General features: G+C 36.0%; 1 protein-coding gene across 2 annotated transcripts in view; it reads left to right on the top strand.

The window, feature by feature from the left end:
• The first annotated feature begins 35 nt into the window (after positions 1–35).
• Positions 36–22801, top strand: part of IRAG1 (inositol 1,4,5-triphosphate receptor associated 1) — a 113717-nt gene continuing 90951 nt past the window's right edge. Inside the window, exon 1 of one of the 2 annotated variants that reach the window (XM_065683039.1) lies at positions 36–193. The gene's annotated coding sequence lies outside the window, so the exon portion shown is untranslated. Of the gene's footprint in view, positions 194–6261; positions 6281–22801 lie in introns of those variants that run through there. The other variant, XM_065683040.1, reaches the window with a different exon arrangement.

Genomic DNA, 22801 nt, shown 5'->3' with positions numbered 1-22801 from the left:
AGCCTCGGGGGTCGCTTTGCTCCCGTGCGCGTGCGGGGCTTTGTTGCTAGGGCAACGGCGGCCTCGCGGCCGCCCCTCAACAACGAGCCGGACTGCTGGCGGGAGTGTTGCGTTTGGAGGAGTGAGGCCGCCGCTTAAAGCGGGAGCAGGCTCCTCAGGATGGAGCGAGGGCTTCCTGGGGCCTTGCAGGCAGGTATTAGTCCCGCTAATTTCTGCATATAGACCGCTTCCCTACAGAAATACGTACAATACCCAAAAGTAATGCTGTGGGTTTACACGCTCGTTAATTTAATAGATTTACACCCGGTTGCTCTCTGGTCTTCATACCTTGACTCCCTCAGGCTGTGCCTCATCTCATGTAATTTTAAAATCGTTAAAGATTTCCAACTAAGGGCATTAAAATGTGTGATTTTTCCCTGTCTTCATGGAAAACCAACCAGTGTATAAATCCAAATACATATCTGACTAACTTATGTGGTGTAAAATTGTTATCATATGTTCGCAAGATTTTTAGCCACAGTTTGGCCACCTCTTTTCAAATTGTCTATTTTTTAATTAAAAATACTGAATCTGATAAAATTCTGAATCCTGAACGTGGGTGCTGATCCTGAAGCTTATTTTCTGCGAGGCCTTCAGCCATATGGAGCTGCATGAGTAAAGAAGGAATTATAAGATGGGGTTCCTAAATTATTTCTTCCAATGGTGATGGCAGATGCGCTGATGTATTTAGATAAAACACGTTGTGCACAGTAACATACAGCCAATCTTAGTTATTTTTGCAGCTGTATTAAAGGAAAAAGAAAAAAAGGTAGTAAGACTAAAAGATCCTCTGGCACATTTCTACTAAGAAGATTTAGAAAAAACCCACATCTGTGATGTATTAGTTAAAAAGCCTCTTAAACCCTAAAACAAACTTAATTTTGTCCCACAACTAACCATCCACAGAATACTGAATTTTGACTGAACTGATAGTCAATTATATTATTACATATATTATATATAATTATATATTTATATATTATATAAAGCATTAAATTACTAAATTTTATTATAAAAAATAATTATGGATTACTATGGTACTATATATTATAATAGTAATGACTAGCCTACTTGCAATGTCACCTGTTCTCTGAAGCCAAAGCAAGTAGTATTTTTAATTATTTGACGTTTTGAAGCTCAATTTTTTATTGTTCTTCATGCACTAATTACTCTGAACTAAGTTACCTGGTCCAGTGAAGTGTAACTAGTACTTCTTTTACTCATAAAGTCTTGGAGTAGGTATGTGCTGTAAATACCTTTTGTAAGGAAACTTTTGCCTGTGACAGGAATGCAGGATGACACTAAAATTAATAGGAGTCAAATAGTACATTTCTTTCATTAAAAGCATGCCAAAACCAACATTATGCAGAACAAGAGGCTAATTAACAGAGTTCCTAAGCCTGCTTTTCTGATTTATATGCTGATTTTTCACAAACAAACTACTTTTTCTTTTTTTTTATTTTATTTTAATTATTGTTGAAGTAATTTGGATGGAAAAGGCAATCTGTCCCAGAGGTTTGTTAATCAGTTAGTGTCTGTAGTAAACTGCCTTTCCTCATGGGAAAAAAAAGAAAAACAAAAGCCAAAGAAACCCAAACCCCAAAACCCACCAATAAATGATTATATAAAGTCAGGCCTTAAGAATATTAAACCAAAGTTAAAGAGGGAAAGCAATTCTTACTTCCTGGTATAAACCTACTAGAAGCATTTTAAGTTGTTTCAAGTTTTATTACTCTACTATGCAAGCTATTGCCTTTATATTGTTTGAAGGGAGATTCATTTTTTCTATATACACTTATAACAATAAAATGTTTGCCAATTAACTGGTTGCTAGCTTTTATTAGAACTCTAATTTCTATTACCTGTATGCTTATTTGAATTCCTAGCATCAGAAACGCTAACAACAAAGTGATTTGAATGGCATGAAAAGTTTCTTTTGTGCACTGCAGACTGAAAAGGTGTTAACTACCCTCACTAAAAAGGGTGTAAGGTTGGCCTTGGTCTCAGTACTTTGGTATATTTTGTAACACATAAAACTGTTATCTTGTAGATCCCCCTCCTGAGTACTAGCAAGCCAAGTGTTTAATCTCTGTATAGGTCTACTTCTATTTATTATACTATTGGTTGTAGTTTACTGGGTTGCATAAAATGTAAGCTCTTTCTACTCAGGAATATTGTAGAGCTGAGATTAAAGCTGCACTTCTCTTTGGTGCTCTTTTTTATGTGGGGTATAAGGAAGCCTTTCTGTTTTTCTGTGGATACAGAACCTGATCTGACGCCAGTACAGTTCGTGGTTGGTTTTCGAAGTATGATTTTTTTTTTCTTTTGCGGGGGTAGTTTTTGCCCTGATAGCCTTCCAGCTTCTGTGCATTGCATTTAGCTGTGATTAGTATGTATAAAATGTGGTTTTAAAACAATCACAGAAAATGTACGGTCTTGCTTTGCTTTATAGAGTTTACCTTTTAAGAGGCAGCTGTAGGATGCAGATTTTCATTCTGTTCTTTGTGGTACTAATGGGAAATGAACAGTGTTTTAAAAAGTTAGCAGTAAAAGTGCAATTCTATAATTTTAATACTTAAAAACTTTACATTTCTAAACATAAAACTGTTGATGTAATGCTTTGTAAGTACAGTATCATTACTGCCATCTTCAGGCAACAAAAAGAGTGATTCGTTATCAGTCACAATCCAGCATTCTATGTGGAGCATACTGTGGAGTACAGTATTTTTCCTAGTTACAACACTGCATTTACCTATTGGAGTCATCTTTTTTTCAGCCATGCACTTAGTTGTTCCCGCAAGCTGTAATTGATAAAAAGCTGATTGTTCAATGATAGATTTCATTTAAATGATAAAACCCTCATGTATAAAGTACTTAGAAAAGGCAGATTTTTTTTACCCTTTCCCTTCCTGGTGAAGGCTTTTTCAGGGATTATGTAACAGCATTACAGATTTAAAATAGATGTCAGCAATTAATAGGACAAGTGAGAATTATGCATAAGATTGTAGAGGTATCAGATAAAATTGCAGCGCTGAAATGTAAAGAATGAAAGTATAGATGGTTTGCTAGGAAAAAACAGTGTCTTTAATGAGATTTAAACCTAGAGATTATTTTTTTCTTAATTTATTATGAACTTCAGGAATCTTGCCATTCTGTATTCTATCTCTTTTAAACATACTTAGTTTTAGTTAGTTTGTTAGTTTGAGATGGAGACTACAATGATTATTCTTTGCCGGAGCTTTCTTCCAGGAGGATTCTTAAGTTCTGATGCCATGTTCTTTGAAATGAAATAGCTCAATGCGTAAATCAAAACTACTAGTGTTTTAACAGAAATATCAGTAGCTAACCCAAGAATGTTGGGATCTAGCGCCTCCATCATCCTCTAGTCTCTTTGATATATTATTTTTCATAAAATCTTTTTTAACAGGTACTCTAAAATAAAATAATGACATTTAATTATGACCGTTATATTCCATAAAATGGGTAAAATATGCTATCCATATTCAATGGAATGTTATTTGTGTACTGAAAATTGAAGGTAAGAAAAAGCTATAGATCAGGTACAGAAATCAGTATCTTCTGCTACTAAAATGGTAACTTTGAAAATGTTATGGAAGTAGTGGACAGGCTACATCAGTTAAAATATCTTCTCCTTGCTTTGTATCATTTTTAAAACAAGTTTTTCATTCTGAAATCTGTGCATGGTCCATAAACCCCAGGCTTTTAACAGAAAGTTTAAGGAAAGGAAAATGCATTATACAAGCAAGTACTTGAGTGTAGAAGTTGGTTCCAAAAATAACAATGAACACTTGAACTGAAATTCTCAGGAAGGATGAAGCCTGAGAATTGGCCTGAAGATGAAGAAAGCTTTTGGGAATATGTCAACAAATCTTTCTCCATTTCCTGGGGTTGGCTAGTTGCTTTCAACATCCTTTTTGTTAATGTGATTCATAATATAAACTATATGCTGACTTCCATACATAGAAATTGAATAGAAAAAGCAATTAATTTTCATGTCTATAACATTCATATGTATAATTATATGTACATGGAGATATAGTTCCCTTCCTTACACATGCGTACATAATATTTAATGTATAATATGCTTTATAATATTCTGTGTAATACATTTATATATACATTTAAAACAATAACCTGTAAGTAATCTATGTCTTCTAGTTACATATCCACGAATGTTTCCTTTGACCTTAATAGAAACACTGCTAGAATACATAACTACAGATTGAACAATATTTACTCCTAACCATAGTGTTAGTTATCAGAGATGTTGGGACTTTGTTAAAGTTTACCTTATGTTCTCACCAGGGCGTTTTCATGTAACTTTGCCTACAACAACTCTTACTTTTTAAATACAAGCACCTTCAATTTTGTTAGGCATACTAGTAATTTTAGGTCCTGGGGAAGCAGGGAATGTTTTGGGGGGGGGGGAGGGGGGGAATCCCTCTCTCCTTTTTTTTTTTTTTTCCCCTCTTATGTCAGAAGCAATTGTTCTACTGGGTCTAATTACAAGCTGTTAAGTAGGTATATTTCCTGTAATTTATTTCATCCCAAGAGGAAAAAGTGAACTTTTTAAACTTTGCCTATATGCTAGTGATTATTTGTAGTATCTTAACATGCATTCTCCTAATAAAGGAAACCACTTTATTTTTTATCATCTTACCTTGTGAATGAAAAACATAGATCAGATTACCTTTGAAATCCAGTGTAATGGCACAATGTGTATCTAGCTGTTAACTTACTGAGGAAATGTCTGTTCTGTGTTTCCTTCTATCACTTGATGTGCTTATTTCTACATTTTTCTTAGAAGGCCAGGGATGGGGTTTTTTCTTCGTTATTTGAGATGTAGTGTGGATGGATGGCTTACTTAAAGACTGTTTTCATACCTCCTAACAATATGTAACTTACATTTAAAATTAACTTGATCATGCAAGTAGAGCCATTGATTCTTGACTAGGCATATGTCTAGTTATCTTCTTGAATTAAGGGCTCAGATTGGAAGAGAACCAGTAATTGTTATCAACCAGAAACAAATGTTATTTCAAGATGCAAGGAAGTATTCCAGGCTCTGGTCCACTAGATAATTTGGAACCTATTTCCATGTATTGCTCTGAGTATACTTCATGCTGGACTTCTAAAGGCATGTGGCAAGTGGATAATGCTGATGTGTGAGCAGCAATGAATATGTTTAAAAGTAATTTTACAGTGCAAGTACCTGTTAAGTGTTAAGTTCCCAGAAGAAGGTAACAACACTTAGAAAGAAAAATAAATAAAAATAACAAAAATAAAAAAACTAAAAAATTAGTTTTATGTTTTCAGACATTCCTTCCTCCTTCTGAAGGCATATCTTAAAACCAGTATTCCCTGATATGAGATACAGGACTTAATATTCTCATCCCATGTTGTTAATGGAGTCTAGGCTGGAGTTCACAGCAGCAGCAAATACTAGGCTAGAAATACTGTATTACAAACTGCCTGTAAATTCTTGGGTTTTCATATTAATAGAATAATATCTATCATCCTCAAAGTAAGACTGAATAGTGGGAGGAACAAAGTTAGCCTCTTGGTAAGTTGCATATGGATGTCTGCCTGGGGTTCAGAGGTGATTTCATTTGCCAAAGAGCAGTAGTGGTACTTGTTAGTGTTTTCTAGTCCTCTACTGCTGGAATGGCTATCCATGATGCAGTATGTTTATAAATAAAACTGTTCCTATCTGCAAGCTCAGCCTGGGATGTAAAGTCATGCTGTGTTCTTTCAGGCTTGAACATCACCACTAATAGAGCTGCTGCTGGAACTTAGTCAAGAATTCTGTTGATTCAGAAGCCAGTAAAGACTCCCAGAACTATGTTGCAAGTATGAGTAAAAGTTTATTTATATCAGCCAACTGATTGTGCATGCATACAGATCAGATCATTTAAATGAAGGAAGATGCAACTTTCACAGGTTATTCCTTCTGGTTATTATCTTGCTGGGTAAAGAGGGGCTCCCATTTGCACCTCAGGGGATTATTTTGCAATTATAAGTTGTATGTATGGTAACTATTAATGTACTGGAAACATAAAACTTCTAAGAGAAATATTTTTACCTAATAACTAATTATTGTTCAGGAATAAATCCTGTTTGTCAAATGTTACACAACTCAAGTACAAACTCAGCAGCTCGTGTAGGCAGAACTGGTAAACAAAGTACACTTTAGCTATGTGACTCAAGTCTAGAAGAACAGGTATGTATGCCTTGGATTGTCCTGGTTTTGTGGGTTTTTGTTTTTTTTTAGTCAGATGTACTTCTAATATGTCATTTTTAATAGTGCCATGGGTGGTTGTGTTTTCTAATGTGATCCTAAAAATATATGCTTCTTTCTTAATTTAGTTGTGCCATTTCATGCTGAAGCTCTACACAATACTGATACTAATCTGTCTGAAACTAGTGCTGGAAACCCTTCAAGCCTTGTCATGATCCATTTCATTATTTAACTTTGCTGCTCAAGTTTTTCGGGAAGCTTAGCCTACATTTTCTTTGCTGATGTTTAATGCTGTTATGTCCCATTCAGCAGTACATAGAAAAAGATGAAAGATGTCTCTCTACCTTTTTTTTTAGGATAATCTGTGTTTTACCATGGCCACATAAATGGAGCAGTCTGTTTCTTTGTAAACAGATGCTATTTATGAAAGCCTTCTATATACCATCATAGGAGATGTGAAAACCATGAATGCTTTGAATTCATATGCATGTGATTGGTCATGTCACTTCAGCAAACATTTCTTGTAATATTTTAACTCTATGTGACTCTATTACTTCCCTACACAAAAGTTCAATCATGGTGATTTCCAAAAGGCTATTATTAACTAGGGAATACACTCAGTTTAATAAGATCTCTTATTGGACATTGGGATTGTAGAAATACACAAGAAAAAAACAAATTTAGGCACAAATTTAGCAATGATATGTCTAAAATAAGAAAAACACTTCTGCAGAAAGCTTCAAAGATTGGATATTAAGCATTAGAGAAGAGAATATTATGGAAAATTTTAATAGAAATTAAGTAGATTAGAAATTTCAAAGGGAAAAATTTTGCATCCTCTTGCAAAGCTTTATAGCAGTTTTAATAAAATTTAATTCTCGTACAACTGATAAATCTCTAAAATAGCTGCTCATGATCCTGCTGAGTGTTTGGGGAACCTGATATTCTGTTGTGTGTTGCATTGTTTTGTTTTTTACATATGTCCAGCTTAACTGAGTCTTAAAAGCATTTTTGATGTTGCCCTCTTAAGTGACCTGTAAAGAGTTAATGATAATAAATTAGACTAAAATCCTTTCTTTACAAAAGATTATAAGTAGTTTACTAAGTTCTCTATCATTTACATGGTTTTGTATATGTAAAATCATAGCTCAGGCAGCTGGAAATGAATGGCTGCTAATTCATCTGGTTACTCTGATCTTCCAGGTTTGTGAGGTTTCTCTACCATGTGCTTTTAAATCTCACCCTCTAGGTTGAGGATTATGTTCATCCTGCATCGACTTGCTATTGTTGTAGCAAGGAAGGCTCATAGTTCTCTTTGGAGCTTTTTACATGCTCTGGATAGGGTTTTGTAGCTCTGAAGGTTACCCTGAAGCTTTCTAAACCTTTTTGCCATGAGGGAGAAGAGACCTACCTTGACCTTAAGCAGATGTATATATACTTTCCAAACTGACCTGGCAAAGGTGTTGATCACCTCAGTCTGCTGTACTGATTTGAATACAAGAGAACAAGACCATTGTTCAAATGTTTTCTTCTTTCATTTGCAGGAAAAGTGTTAAAACACTCAAGTTAAAAAAAAAAAAAAACCCCTCACAATTTTTCTATGCAAATAATTAAGCACCAAATCAATCAGCAGAGGGCAGTATTGAGGTATAAATAAAATAATGAAAAAATTGACATAAAAAAGTGTTGCCATGTGTTTTCAGTTTCCCTTCATAGATTCACAGAATAATTTATGATGGAACGGGTCTGTGAAGGTCATTGGGTCAATCCTGTCTCAGAGAGCCAAATTCGAAGTTAAATACAATCAATATGGTCATGATAATGTGTCTACATTTTTGAATATTGTGTAGCAACCTGCAGTCAGATTAGTTTTCTCTCCAAACCACTTTTATATCCAGTTGTGAGACTGGATGGAAAGCATGCCCAGTGCTGAAGTGTAATTAATTTGTCTGGATAATACTAGGGGAGGGGAAAAAACCCAAGTGTAGCTATTTTTGTTTACAAGGTCTTTAAATAGTCTTTTTTAACAATTGCTCTTATGTGTTCCATCAACTTTAATAATAATAGGCAAGCTTGTTAAAAAAAATAATAATAAAAATTTCAGTGAGTATCTTGTCTGTTGCTTCTGCAAGGCAAGATTGAACAGCATGGTTGTATCTACGTAGCTTCTGTTGAAACTATGTCTTATTGTTGGTTTGGGGTTTTGAAAGTATAGTGTCTATAGTATTTGCTACTAAATAGTGTGATTTTGTTGGTGTTGTGAGATTTTTTGTTGTTTTTGTTTGTTTGTTTTTCCTGCACCTTTGAGAGCTGAGATAGTGACAGGAATAATTTATAAAAGTGAACATTGCTGTCATGTTTAAAAACTTTTTCAAGATGTGCTGTACTGTATTTGTGAACAGATTTATAGAAACTGGAGGCTTCTCCAAATCAGCAAGTTTTAATAATGATTTTTTTCTTTTTTCAGTATAAACACAGTTCTAGCCTGTCATCATTACTTGAATTGATTCCAGTTCCTTTTTTTCCAATCTACTTGCTTATATTAGCTAACATTTTATTGGCTAAAATGGTGAACTGTTGAATTTTGTAGGATACAGCATTTTCCTTTATACAATTCTGCAATGCTTTTCAAGAGTGTATTTGAGTCAACATTGCAGATTTCTGAGCTGTGGAACAAATGTCTATTGTAAAATACTAAGCATAATGCTACATTACTGAGTTTAGTGACACTCATGTCACATAAAAGCAATTCTGACATTTACTTAAACCATTTAGATGCACTAGTAATTTGTATGACTGACTTTAAGACTTTAAGATGAATGTTTTACTACTGTCTTCAGGCTGAGAAGCAGTATTGCATCTCAGCGTCTAGTTTTCAATCTTTTTTTGATAAACTTATTTACAGTGTTTATTCAGAGAAAATATTTGTGACTCTACATATTAAATAGAGCTGCTAAAAGGAGAACATGTGTGTTTAAAATTCTTTTTGCTCCTGGAAAAGTGAATGCCAAGAGTATTTTAAAATCACTCCTATGAGTAACACTAATGTTGGCTTGTTCCAGTTTACCCTCATTAGGAGTAAGTCACAAAGAGCTTGTTGGCATCTTAAAAGTACTTTCCCCTCTCAATTAAATCAACTAGGTTTGAAAGCTGTTTAGTTAGAATTCTAGCTCTTCTCAAACGGTTAGCTACCCCTTTAAGATAAGCAGTTGGGGTTTAGTTAAATAGGCAGTTTAGATTCTTGGCAACTATCCAAACAAATTAGTTTCAGCTAGCTCAGTCAAATGGCCACAGGAACCACATGCATTTTTGAGTGTTGCTGTGCATATCCTTGCAAGAGAAAATACCAGTTGGTGTGGAATTTGGTGAACCCTATAAATTGCTGCAGGGACCTTAGGTGGATGCAGACAGAGCCTGAAATGGTGTGTTATCAGTGTCCAGCACAGCTTCAGTATGGTATGTATTTTGGCTATGATCAGAACTTTGTCAGGGATTATGTGATGTTTTATAATTGTAGTTACAGCACTTCAAAGCCTGTACAGCTTGGGTGGGCCAAGCTCACATATCAGTGCTGTGCTTCCCAGTATCTCCAGTTCCTGAAGCAGCATGAGAATGCTCTTTCTGCCACTGTTAAAATATCTGAGTGTAGAAGTGAGGCAGGTCCAAAATGAGTAGACAGTATATTTTTGCCACTGATAAGGAGTCTTCATCTTTGTGGCTGGGAGTGTTTGTCATGTAGGAATAATAGAAAGTCAGAAAATGTACTCCCTATTAGTATGCTTTTTAAAAACATAACAAGTATTTTTTAAAAATCTGAAATATTCTTAGTTTCAGAATGTTAAATTTTTTTTTTGCATTTAGATAACATCAGTGGGGAGCTTTTTTATTTTATTTCAGTAATAAATACTTTGTATTAAACATGCAGATCAGTAATACTAGCTGTAGAACAGAGGTAGGCATCAACATCTGTGAAGGTAATGTAATAGTAGAGTGTGATGGAAGATGATGGCATGGAAGTGAAAAGTACTTCTGCAGTGAGTTTTAAACGGTGTACAGTGTGGAAGATTTTGGGCTTTGCAAGGTACAAAAGAGGAAAAATCAGTTTAAGACAATGCTAATGACAATACTGTCTTTTCGGAGTATGAGACTATATGATGGCTGAGCTTAAAGCAACACAATTCACAACTTGCTAGTCCCAGTAGTGCTAATGTGGGAAGGGCCCCTACTGTAAACTTGTATCTCTCCTGCACAAAATGCGGCTCAAAAGGGTTTATCAGGGGCAATGATGAGGGGCTGACCAAACCTTAACAACATGGACCTTATGAATGGCCTTTGTTTAAATTATTGCTCTTAACTCCCAAGGTACAGTGGTGAACATGATTGTAAACAACAGCACATTTAACACTCCTGCTGACCATCCTTGCTGTGGGTGTTTGGAGTGTTCTTGGTGAAAAGGAATGCAAGGTTGTGCATTTTATCATTCACTACTAAAAAGAGTTGGGATGCATGAAATTAAGTGGGAAAGTGGCAGAATTATACCTGGTAGACTGCAGAAGGAGGATTTCCCTAGGGCTTTCAGGCATCTTTCCAAATCCAAGTACCTAATTATCTACAGTGAACTTTCTAAAAGCAAACAGATTAGATCAGTGTATCTTATAAGAGAATTATGTGTGTGCTCTGCCTCTGATCTGGAAACAGAATTGGTGTGATTTTGCATTTATTTTGGTTATACTGACTCTGGTAATGGTGGGGTTTCTTACTAGTGAAATGTAGTCAGAGCAACTGTATAAAAGAAGCAAGCAAGCCTTTTGCTTTGCATTCATTAACTTCTTTGTAAGAAATGGTGAATTACTTTAGTAGTTACGTTTCCAAAAGTTAGAAGGCATGTCTGTACTTGGCATTATACAATGCCTGTCTTAAGGGGCTTCTGAGCTTGGATCAGGTTTGTAAACTCTATTTAATTCTTTCAGTCAAGTTCTTAACCAGTAACTCAGCTCACAGATGCTCTAATGGCATTTTTTTTGCAACACTGCAAGTAGAAATGGAGGTTTAGTTCTGAGCAGATGGTACAGCACTCAGGAATAATTGGTGACTTTATGTTATTTAAGTGATCTATTTTTAAAGCAGTATTATTTTTCTTATTCCTGAGATTCTGTAAAAAAGAAATCCAAACCTGAAATTCTGCAGTGGTTGAATGCCTGGGTATTTTGTGTATAACTAGAGCAGTGGGCATAGGCTACCTTATCTTGCTGTGTGGCAGTAAGCTTGAGTTTTGTGTACTATCGATAGCCAGATCAGTTGTGGCTTTTTCCTAGCATTTTTTCATGTCTGTGTTCTGAAAACTCAGAAACACCACCAGTTGAAGGACCTTCCAGCAAGTGTGCTGTATCTTGACTTGGTAGTTCAAACCCATAAATTTTCAAAGGCCAGTGCTAACCCTGCTTGCTTGTGAAAAAGGTGGGCCCATGCATAAACCTGCTAATATATTCACTAACTTCATATAAGTGCTTTTGCACTTAGTATGTTCTATACAGTACATGTTCTGTGTGACATCAGAACAACCAAAATGTATGTCATGGAAAGAATCAATATTTTGGAGGGAAGATTAGGAAAACAAGATGCTTTACAGTCAGGGAGAAAAGGGCTTACATGGGAGTTAAATGCTTTGGAATGTAGTGCAACTTACTGCAGCTCCTAAAATCTAAATGTGTACATGAACTAAGCTCATGTAATCCATGAGCAGCCATCTCAATGATGTCTTGTGATGACTACGAAAATACTAAGGCTTTTATTAGCATATTCACAAACTCTTGTCAACTTTGTAGAGTTATTGCAATGTTACATGCAGTGCTGCAAGCACTGTATTTGCTTGAAAAATGCAAACCTACTACTGATGAAGGGGTGGGGGGGGTGGGGAAGATGGATTAAATTCTATGCTGAGTGTTTCAATGTTGCACCTTCTTGTTAAGCATATGAAATGATAACCAGTTTGTTAAATGCAAATCTTTCTACATGGGCGTGGCTTTTAGCCAATGCCCATGCTGGAGGCTAGGAAGCGTCAGGCAGCTGCTTCTGCAAGCAAGAAACTGGAGCCAGCAGTACAGAATATTCAGAGTATTGGCATCTATTATATTGTTTGTCTGGACCATGTTTACTCCCTCATTAGGTCAGGTCTGAAGAATGAGGCTGACTGTGGTTTAAAAATGGCTTTGTTTCCCAGATGCAGAAAGCTTGGAAGAAAAGGACAACAAAGCAGTAACATAGTAGACACACTTTTCTGAAGAGGGATAGGAAGGGGAGTCTGGCTTCTTGTGGGCAGGCAAAAGATGGGAAATCCTACCTCATACATATACTCATATATATATATATATATATACACGCAGACACATATATATCTCACACATAAGCATATGTATATATATGTGAGGGAGGTGGGGAGGAAAAGCTTCTCAGAGAAGGAAAGCTTTGTGCAGAGAGGTGGTAGAGGGTGGTGGAGCTAATTTTGTTGTTCTGGGAGATTGGTTGGGAGATGTTATTTTATACTGGTCAGATATGTTTGGGAAGCTGAGGCTTGAGTTTTAGAATCTTAAGCCTAGAAATTTAGTTCTGTTCTAAGATTAGATCTGCCATAGCCATTTTGTTCTTGACAGTATTCATGTTTGCATGAAAATAATTGGATGCAAAAGTTGTAGGTATTCTAGCAGACTGTGCCTTGCCCCATCTTAAAAATCAATTAAGTGTATTGGGGGCTGTTTTGCTGTTGATGGTTTTTGTGTTGGATCTTTTTGTTGCTTGGGGGTTTTGTATGTGGTTGGTTTTTGGGTTTGGTTTTTAGGTTGGTTTGTTGTTTTGTGGGGTTTTTTTTTGGTTTTTTGTTTGGTTGGTTGGTTTTTGAGGGGTTTTTTTGGTGGTTGGTTGGTTGTTTTTTTTCCCTGGATTGAACCGTGGAAGCTGAATTTTCGTTCAATTATGAAGCATCTGTGAAACCATTAATGGCATGGCATAGCCTTAGCCTCCTTTTTGATTCTGCCATTTCTATTCACATGAATGTTAGACATTAGTGCATAAATGGCTGCTAATGCATGTGCTGCCTCATGGTTTATAAAATGCCATAGGACATGTCTGCTAACCTTTGTGTTTGTTTTTGTTTTCTGATTTTTTTTTTTTTTTTTTTTTTTTTTTACTTAAGTTTCTGGGTAAGGCTCTAGCAAAGGAGCAACAATGAGTACACACGCTAGGGGTATTGCATGACTAGTACATTTTAAGGACTGCATATTATGAGCACTCCATTCTCTGCCAGCTAATGCAATTGAATTGCAAATTTATGCCTCCCAGTTTGGGGTGTGCCATTGGGGGACTTATGTAGGTAGATTGCTCTCTTCACACCTCCCCTTCCTCTTTTTTTTTTTTTTTTAGGCTCTTACCTTAGTAGTGGCTGCTAATCTACTTCAGTCTTTCGGTTAAGCAGACAAGTGCTTTGTACCAGCATAGAATTTTATTAAACTTACAGATGGCCAGGTAATTGCTTCATGGTAATAGCCTATGTGGATGCATTGTTCTTAACAATCTGAAAAATTCATAGTACTTGCCTGAATCTAGAAAGAGAAGTGTGCAGGTGTCTTTGGGTGTTGCTATTTGATGTTTTATTTGTCTTTTTGAACAACTAGGAGCTTCAAATGGACATCAAAGGAGCATTGGTCATTTCTACTAATAGGCCCTTTTTCAACAATCTGACTGTCCAAATATATCAGGGTAGGCTACTTACTTGAGTACTAAATGGTGATATCTGAATGGAAGAAAGAAGTAGAGACTTACGATCTTGAAGGCAATGCAGGTCAACCTAGAGAGATGTGTGTGAAAACAGTGTTCGCAGTACTGTTTAATTTCATTAACCAACACCATTCATACTGTATAAATTCTGTAGAGGCTGCCTCCTGGGAACAAAGACCTGGAAAAAAAATTATAAACTTCAGAAGCACTCAGTTTTTAGTAATTGGATATTTGTATTTTCTCCAAAACTATAGGAGAAAGAGGCCTACGCCTGTGAGGAATGCTATGGAGGGATTCAGGTGTATCAGTAGTTCATCCCCTTTAAAGGCACGGGAAGTAGGTGGAGTGAGAGACCTTGGCTTAACTGCAAGCTTCTGAGTCTTCTGAAAACTGAAAGAGAAGCATACCAGAGATGGAAAAGTGGATGAGGACCCAGTGAGAACTACAAGGACATTGCCAGGATGTGCAGAGAGGCAGTTAAAAAAGCAAAACCTCAGCTTAAATTGAAATTGGCCAGAGATGTCAAAAACTACAAGAAAGGGTTCTTTAGAATGTAAACAACAAGCAGAAACAGATGGAAAATATTGCTGGAGAGGGGAATTAGTCACCGACAACACTGAAAAGGCAGAGATTCTTAACACTTTCTTCACCTCTGTCTTTACCAGCACTGTTGAGCCCCAGGTCTTGGGAGCAAATATCCAGGTTGATGCAAACATAGATCACAGTGAAGGAAGAGTTGGTGTATGAACTATTACAGAAGCTTGACCCCTACAAACTGATGGGCCCTACATTAGCCACCCAAGGATATTAAGAAAGCTGGCTGATGTCATTGTCGGACTGATCTCCATGATCTTTGAGAAGTCGTTGAGATCAAGGGACATCTCAGAAGACTGAAAGAAGGCTAATGACACTCCCATCCACAAGAAGGGTTTGAAGGAGCTTCAGTCTCTGGGAAGCATATGGAAAGAATCTTCCTAGGGGCTATCACAAGTCAAATCAAACACATCATCAGGAAAATCCAGCATGGATTCACCAAGGCCAAATTGTGCTTGACAAACCTGATTTGTTGATGTGGGGTGAGCAGTGGTTATTTCCCATCTGGATTTCTCCAAGGCTTTTGATAGTTTCCCAAAGCCTCCTCCTAGAGAAACTGGTACATTACAGTCTAGATAACTAGTTTGTGTGGTTGATGGAAATGGTTGACAGATACAGACATAGCAATCAATAGAAATAGTAATGATTCTATGAAAGCTTAAGGCAGACAAATTTACTGAAAGTTCACAGTGATTATCTTTATTAGACTGAAAGCTTTCTCTTTTTACACATACCAGAGACTAGAAGTGCTTGCATGCTTGAAGGCTCATTTTTGCTCCTTTAAGTTTTCAGAGTAATAAAATATGTCTTGCCCAGGAAATTGAGTAGTAGCTAAAGCAGTTGCAAATCCAAAATAGCAGTAGGGCTTGTAAAGCTGTCAGTATTCTCTGTAAAGGGAAAAAGTCCAGAATTCTCATTAAGAGTGATATTTGTCAGACAATGGCTTGATGATGATGAGACTGAACATTCAAATACCTTGCAGCCCAGATATAACAATAGCTGCACCCCACTGGAGTAGGGGAAAAAGCAGACTCTCAGATGGTAAGCTATTTATGACAATTTCAACTTACAATATAGTGAAGCAAAAAAATGTAAGGAAGTGAATAGTAGAGCTACAGCTGAGAAGTTAAGAAGACTGTTGTCTTTCAAGTGTCACAGGGTGCAAGTTTGATCCTCTGACTGTTGTATTGATTGCCCTTTTCCTTTTGCTAGGTATTCATGAGTAGTTTAATTCTCAACATTAAAAAAAAAACCCAAACCAAAAACAACCTCTCAAAAAAAAAAGCCCCAACCAAATTACTAAAAAAGACTATCCCCCCAAAATATTTGAAAACATTAAAATGAATTCAGAATTTTGCTTATTTTTGTCAAGACAGTTTTTAAAGCTTTCATTGGCTTAAATTTACTGAAACAGTTACAACTCTAAGCATTTGTAAAGGGGGCCTATCATGATTGGATTAGTAAACACATTTTAATGATTCAATGCTTAGCTATCTTCCCTGCCACTGCTGTCTCCCAGCCTCCCACCCCATGCATGGTCTTCCTGACATTACCACTTAGCAGGATACTTGTAAATAAGCCAAGATAGCTTTGCCTTGGCACTCTTCCATTGACTTCATTTGGGTTTCAATGCTGAAACCCAGAGATTGAATAGAACCACAAGAGTTTACCAGTCTGCTAATAGCAGTGCTGCAAAGCATCAGATGTATAAAGAATCCTACTACAGTAAAGTAACTTTCTGACACAGTCCTTGTTGAAGAAGTTGTTTCTGTGGGTCTTTTTGTGTGTTTGGATTTCTTGGTTTGAATTTTTTTTTTTAAGCTTCGAGTTGAACTGCAAAATCTGTAGCATGTTCAAACCTTAGCTCTTGTAACTGAATGTAAAACAGCAATGTAAGAATTTGTGTATCAAGCTAGTAGAGAAAGGCAGAAGCTGTAATTAAGTAGGGGTTTAGAAATCGGGTACTCTTAGTTTATAGCGAAGAGGGGATTTGTTTGTTTTTTGTCTGGTTTGTTTTTTGTGGTTGCATAGATATTTTTGTTGTTGTTGTTGTTCTTGCTGTTAAGCAGTCTAATATTTCTCCTGCTCATAACTGTAATAGAATGAATTTTTCACAGAAATACAATTGTGTTACAGCAAGTGTAACAAAACCCGGGAGTGCTAATTAGTGTTACAGCCAGTTTATTTGTAGCTGGTAAGGCACACTTTGCACCTATGTTTTAGTTGTCCTATCACACGCTCATTAACATAACAGACATGCTTGTATTTTCCTAAAGGAAGCAGTTTGATAGATAGTAGACATCTCAAGCAGCAAAGGGTGAAACTTAATCCACTGTTTAACTGCTCTCACTTTTTTTTTTTTTTTATGAGAGGAGAAAATGAGTGATAACTAAGGGAAGAATAAGATAAATAAAAGCTGCTCACAACAGCTAATAATAACAGCTAATAATAAGTACCATTGTGGTCTTAGGATCTGGCCGTCGAGAATAGTACATTTAGTAGCAACATATCTTGTAAAATCGTGAGAATGAGTGAATGCAGGTATTCCTGCATTTTGAAAAGTGTGGGGTTTTTTGTTTGGTTTTGTTTGTTTGTTTGTGTAGTGAGCTTTGCATAAGACTGTGAACAGGAGAGTAATTTTCAAAGCCTCAGGTGATGAAGTACATATCCAGCTCTCACTAAAATTCTGGCAAAATTCTTTACTGACTTTGTGAAATTGTGAAATTTCTAAGTTCCAAGCACCATCATTTTTTCCTTCCTCTTCTGCTTCAACTGCCAATAGAAATGTTCAGTCAGTGTATCCATATGTGTCTATTCCAGGCATGAATTTATATTAACTTCATTTAAAGGTACCATAGTGTGTAAGCATATATTATGATAATTGCAATTCCCTCCACTTAAATTTCTTATTACCTTAATTTTGTAGAATGTGTAAGTTAGTGTTTAGTAGTGAAATATGGTTATTTATTTTCCAAGGCCAGTGACAAAAGGGAAAATATTTTAAGGTACAATTACTCTTTTCCATTTTGGTGTACAAGATAATCATAACAATTTTGATTAAAAACTTGTTGGGACAGCTATACATAAATGCTAAATGATGTGGTCTGAATATTAATAGAAACGGCTTTGTTCTAATCAAGCTTTGCTTCTATTTAAAGTGAAGAGTGGTGATGCAAGCTTGTTCAGTCATTTTCAGGAAAAAAAAATACATTTACAACTTTGTCATTATTGCTTTTTTGAAAACAAATCCAAACAACTTAAATAATGAGGGAGAAGGAAAAACAGGAGAGTGAAAACTTTTGATCCTACTTCTTCATCAGTGTTCCTTATTTAATTAACAGTAGGACACAAAGATCCTAACACTGTCTTTTCTGACAATGTAAAAATAACACTGTCCCTGTCCTAAAGATCTTGTAGACTAAACATGCTCCCTCTGATATATTTATTTGTTATTAAGTTGAAAAATATCTACTTAATTTTACCAAGCAGATGGCATTGCCAAGTAAAGCCGCTTTAAATACTTAAAAGTAAGAGGAGGCATTATCAAAGGGACATAGATGGCACGTACTGGCTTCATTCTCATTCTCCAGCAGACTCTTTATAGGTGACTCATGGAGATCATCCAAATACCTAGTTTATTGAAGGACTTCAGTATTGTTGGGTTAAGTCTAATCAACTACAATATAACAAGCCATTGGAAAAATACCTTAAGCTAACGAAGGTGTCATTTGTGATTCAAAATGAGCACATAATAGTGTGCTCAGAGGGCTCACTTCTCTACTTTAAGGAGAAAGAAGATTTTTTTTTTTTTTTAATGAAAGTAACTACTGATAAATAATTTTGCGTTATTTATACACCAGCAAATATGTCAAAAACCAGACTCTGTTCTTGGTAAAAATCAAATGCAACTAAGGATTTACCAGAACAAGGTAGAACAAAAGCAGAAAATCCAACCATTACTTAGACTGATAAGAAAAATTTTCTTCTGCCATCTTCTTAGGCCATGTGAACTTTAGTTATCAAACTAAAATTAAAATCCAAGATCAATTGTCATCTCTATTTCACACCAGATAAAATCATATAGGAGAGTTCTTTAAAGCTGTAGAAGGAAAAATTGAAGACTGGTATGCAAATGTTTCAAGCAGCAGAGTTGTGGCTTTCTGACAGGGAAAAACTTAGACTTCCACAATGCCTGATAAAGGTCAAAATCCTTTTCAAAACAATAAGGAAGGAGAGCAGGTGTATAGCAAGTAGAATGTATAAATAAGGTAGAAATATGTCTTCCACTAAATTATTGCCAGATACGTTAATTTGTAGGACTTCAGCTAGTGTAAATTAAAAATATGCATTCACTGGAATGGACAATAGAGTTTAGTTGATCTCATTGAAGCCATAACATCTTAAGGAAGCAACCAATTTCTGAATATATCTAGAAAAGACTAATGTGCTGAAATGTTTCAAGTAGAATACTTATCAAACAGGTAATTTGAAATATGTATAAAGATTTTTACATAAAACTTTGCAAATAAAGAAAAAAATTGAGTGGAAATACTTTTTTCCAGTCCTAGCAGAAGTGTAATATTGCTGCTTTTTCACTATATAATAGCATATAAGGCTTAAATTGTTATGAAGCCTGCTTTTTTCAGGTGACAAATGCTACAACAGTTTTCCCTTGGAGATATTTCCTTCAACCATCAGCATGCAGAAGGTTTAGCCGCAGGTATTGTATGTGATTAGTAATAATTTCATCCCCCAAAACCTTCAAACAAAACTAATTTTCAATGAATTCAAAGACAGTAAAATCAGGCCCTCAGCTAGGAAGTGATATTTTGGTTGCATTTTTGTTAACATCTGCTTAAAACCTCTTTAAGTAGGTGTTAACTAGTGCAGTTGCAAACTCTTATTTTGTGTGTATGTTGTATAGCTTATATTGGTACCCTGAATTTTATAAACAATTACAATTCAAAGACATTCTGACATCATACTGTTACTCATTGTCAAGCATACATTTTTATTCTCAGTGCTTTTGCATTAGTTAATATTATCTCTGTTTAAAAGGAAGGAATATTTAACTAAGCCTTCAAAATCTCTGTTAATGTCTTTTATGGTACTTGCTGGTCCTATACCCACACTGCTCCATATCTTTCCAAGACATATCTGACCTTGGGCAACCTTCCTAAGCTATTGAATTTTCAAGTTTTATAGGGGGGGGGTTAAAAAAAAATAAAAATAATTGCATGCCATTTCATGGTTTTGGTTTTGCTTGCACCATGACAAAAGAGAAGGTCTATTGATCACATCTTTGTCTTCCAAGCGTCACAGGCCAACGTTTTTGTCCCCTCAGCTTTCAGCTGAAGAAGATTTATGCAACTGACCTTCACAACTTCTTTTAAAAGAAAATCTTTACTTTGGGATCTGGCACAAAACCTAAGTATTGAAATGAGTGCTGTATTCCATTTGGATCGTTGTCCTCCAAAACATGAATAAAGCTGGAAATTAAAATCAATACAACACACTAGCACTTAATAACAGTTTTAAAGAGGAAAAAAGAATTAATGGAGAATTTTCAAAGCACTTACTATTGTAAAACTGCTTTTTTTTTTTTTTTTTTTTTAAGAAAGGATCTAGCATTAACTTGATTATGGTGGAGGCGTAACTGTGGTGCAGCATGAATTTCCTGTGACTTCCTTATTTTTCTGAGTATCTTTTAAGTAAAATCAGTTTGCTGAAAATGTAAATGAGTTTTATAATTTCTCTCTGCTTTGCAAAAGCAATTTTGGCAATACAGTGCAGTTTTAATTTGTGAAGCAAAGTAATACAGTGCAGTTGAGCGAACACCTGAGATTCCTGAGCTATACTTTTAATCTTATGGTCAGGTATTCAGCTTCTGTGTATCTTAGAATGAAGCTTCCACATGTATGGTGGTGTTCAAAGTAAATATACTCAGTCTGCTCACTGGGTTTGTGTATGTGGGGAAAAAAAATATCAGCATGTAAAATGGTTTGACTATTGGAAGAGTACTATATAACAAACAGGCAACCCTGTTCAGATCTGCTTCAATAAGTACTCCTTCTGCCTATAGTGAAGTTTTAGTCCCCTAGGGATAGATTGCTAAGTACCAAAAACAATTTTCAGGTTTTCTGAGATAAGTCACAGTTCCGAGTTTAACAGGGACTTTAACAGTACTTTAAACTTTGAATTGGAAAACCAATTGTTTAATTTGAAGTTGAAAACTATGCTGTCTGGAAAGTGCAAAGAAGTTGTTTATTCTGGGTAAAATAGTTAGAAAGCTGAGGAAAGGCAAATAAAGAGAGATGAAATCATGAAGAATTATATAAACCAGAAAATGGAATACTGTATGGGATGGCAAGCAATATTAGAGAAACTATTAAAGGTCAGAGTTTCAAATCATCTTATTTTGAGCTAAATGTATGAGTGATACAGTCTTGTTGGGGAGAAAGGTAGACATCTGCAGTAAAGTTAATTAGTGCAGTGACTTGAGGGGAAGTTCAGGTTAGATGTAAGGAAGAAGTTCTTTGCTGTGAGGGTGGTGACATGCTCAAGCAGGCTGCCCAGAGAAGTGGTATATGCTCCATGCCTAGCAGTGTTCAAGGCCAGGTTGGACAGAACCTTGGGCAACAACATGGTCTAGTGTGGGGTGTCCTTGCCCATGGTAGGGGGTTGTAACTATGGCATGGTAGCTGTCCCGTTGCTTAGGTTTGGGGTTTTTTTTTGGTGTGCTGCTTATCTGGAGCTGCATCTTCACTGAAAGAATATATGATGTGGTATGGATAATATAACCCAAAAAGCCAGGTCAGTGAGATGGGATATTCTGTATTGTAGAATTTATGCTCTGTGTTTCTGGCTCCCAACCCACTAGCTACACATAAAGTCTATAAAGCCACCTTCTATGGTCAGAAGGGTTTGAAGAAAGGGTAGGATGACTGAAAAGCATGTGATGGTAACTCTCCAGGCTCAAACACGCAGCAGTTGTCACATGCCAGCTACTTGAAGTAATGAAGTATGTGCTTACCTGCAGCTAATGATAGTGAAACAGTGAAACAGGTAGTAAAACAAATTGCCATGTGAGCTAAAAATGATTTGCTTAAACCTCATTGAGGTATAATGGATATTTGATTACTCATTAAACTATCATAAGACTCATAATAATTTTTTCTTTGAACTGAGTCTTTAGGAGAAGTCTAAAATGTCATAAGAATCAGTAAAACCTTTTACGAAACATGTGTCTGAATAATATTCTCATATAAGGGTATGGCAGGCTAAATTTTGAACCAGTTCTCAGACCTTTTTTCATTCGGCTGACGTAATGGCTGTTTGATTTCCTTTTTTAGTTGCTTGCTACTTCAAAGCATGCTATTGCTCTGTTCTAAAATTCACAATTATTTATCTGTTGCTGCCTTTTATAGTCTAAAAAGAATGTCAGGCTTGCTGTGAGAAATGCAAGTACTACAAGGAGGTGATGAAGCAGTGACTTCTCTCCTAAAGACAATGCTGTATGTTCAGTCTTTTCTTAGGCTTGCCTTTCTATGTGCTCACTACAGAAATATATGTGAAAACAACATGCAAATTTGCCTCTGTATCAAGCATACACAAAGGCAATAGCTGGTTGGTGGTAATTGTAGCTGTGTAGCTTACATCAAAGTGAGGGTTTGGTAGAGTGTTGTGGCAGTAGTAGACTGTTTTTCCCTCTGAGAACTACTGCTAATAGTTTATAAATGTGTTTTCTCCTTCCGAGATCATCTCTTTTTATTATGAAGTAGAGAGAAAATAGCATTTGCATCTTTAATTTACTATTCAAGTCAAATCTGTTGAATACACACTCAGGGCTAATAATAAAAGAAATTGGCCAGCTTAGCATGGATGCTACCTGCAATCTCTTGGCACCACTCATATGATGCTTATTTTTATCCATTATTCCCTTCCAAATAACAATACCACCAATATGCCTATTCTGTATTACATCACTTGTTTAAGAGAACCTTAGTAAAAGATAGCTTTCAGCAAGCTTAAAGAGATCATTGGTCATTGTAACCACCGAGTCTAACAGCTGACACAGCTTTCACTGGCTTTTTCCTAGTCTTTGAAGTACTGAAGTTGTGTTTCCCAGACTGGAAGTTT

This window comes from Lathamus discolor, chromosome 6 (genome assembly GCF_037157495.1).
Source record: "Lathamus discolor isolate bLatDis1 chromosome 6, bLatDis1.hap1, whole genome shotgun sequence".
Taxonomy (NCBI): Eukaryota; Metazoa; Chordata; class Aves; order Psittaciformes; family Psittacidae; genus Lathamus; species Lathamus discolor.
This window is presented reverse-complemented; position numbering and strand designations above follow the sequence as displayed.